Source organism: Frankliniella occidentalis, unplaced genomic scaffold, assembly GCF_000697945.3.
Source record: "Frankliniella occidentalis isolate FOCC.00 unplaced genomic scaffold, Focc_3.1 Scaffold137, whole genome shotgun sequence".
In the NCBI taxonomy this organism is placed as follows: Eukaryota; Metazoa; Arthropoda; class Insecta; order Thysanoptera; family Thripidae; genus Frankliniella; species Frankliniella occidentalis.
This window is the reverse complement of record NW_026267264.1, coordinates 158,615-159,782: the sequence shown is the minus strand read 5'-3', so window position 1 is coordinate 159,782 and position 1,168 is coordinate 158,615. Positions and strand designations below refer to the sequence as shown.

Sequence of the window (1,168 nt, the reverse complement as noted above, 5' to 3'; positions counted from 1 at the left end):
CATGCATGGTGGGGCGCGGGGCAGGCGGCCACAGCACCCCAGCCTCGGTCCCGCAGGCCGGATAACTTCGGAAGGGGCAGGACCGCAGAGCAAACCCAGACAGGACAGTGTCATTGAGAAGGCCAGGGCTTGTTTATCTCCTCGTTATTCATGGAGGAGGGCGCGATGAGAGCGACCCAACTCGCGAAATATTCGATGATCTACTCAATGTGATTGGTGTTTGTTTACCTTTCGCTCAGTACAGTCCCCGCCCTCATGTGGATAAGAGCTACCCTCCTCCACCCTGCCCGCCCCGGGCTCCCTTTTCTAGCGACAATCGAACCGCACACGGGACGGGCCTGCCAACCGACACCCTCCCTCCTCCTCCTCCCCGCACACCCGTACGACCTTCTGGGCCGTGGTGAAACAGGAACCTGGACAAACACAACGCCTCGGCGCCGTGTGCCGCCGCAGCCCGGAGGCCGCAGCCCGGCCACGCACCTGCGCTTCTCCCATCTCCCTTTCTCTCTCTCTCTCCCGTATCAATTTCACTCTCCCCACCCCTCTTTCCTCAATTTTCCGTATCGCGCAGGAGAGCAGGCACCGCCGCCGCCGCGCGCTGTCAAACAGAGGACGCTAGCCTGTTGGGATTGGGGCCCCCGCCAGAATCGCCGCCCCGCAGGTATCCGGGGTTCGTACTCACGCCACTCCGTCATGACGCCAGCCACCCCGCTTTGGTTTGGACAGTAGCAGCAAGCAGCGGCCGTCCTTGGCGTCCTTACCTGAAACAAGCCGAGAGAGAGAAAAAAAGTCGAAATTACTATCACGTTATTAAACGAAAAGGAGAAAATAGTAAAAACTTGAGTGCTTTTAGAAGAAAACGATCCTTTATGCTGCGCTCCGCTTTGGTCCCCGGAGCCATGTCGCAAACTTAAAGGGCGACGGGGTGGGGGAAGGGATGAGAGCGGCTTCCAGTTTCTTGCGCGCTTGGACACTTCCTCCGCACAAGTCCCGGCCCGCGGCGGGTCCGGCCCCGGCCGGGCAGAGCTCCGGAGGGCCTGGCCCTCGGCCTGGCCCGACCCTGTTTAGGACCGGACGTCATCAACTCGACTGCGCGCACTGCGAGCCCCCGCGATCGCCCGGCTTCAAACACTGGCCTATTTGCGGCGGCGCCCCGGCCCTGGCACCG

General features: G+C 61.6%; 1 protein-coding gene across 4 annotated transcripts in view; it reads right to left on the bottom strand.

The window, feature by feature from the left end:
• Positions 1 to 1,168, bottom strand: part of LOC113209284 (Kv channel-interacting protein 4-like) — a 234,646-nt gene that overhangs the window by 120,666 nt on the left and 112,812 nt on the right. The window contains exon 2 of one of the 4 annotated variants that reach the window (XM_052270765.1): positions 683 to 761. The exons of the other annotated variants lie outside the window; for them this stretch is intronic. The gene's annotated coding sequence lies outside the window, so the exon portion shown is untranslated. The remainder of the gene's footprint in view (positions 1 to 682; positions 762 to 1,168) is intronic. 4 annotated transcript variants of the gene reach the window in all.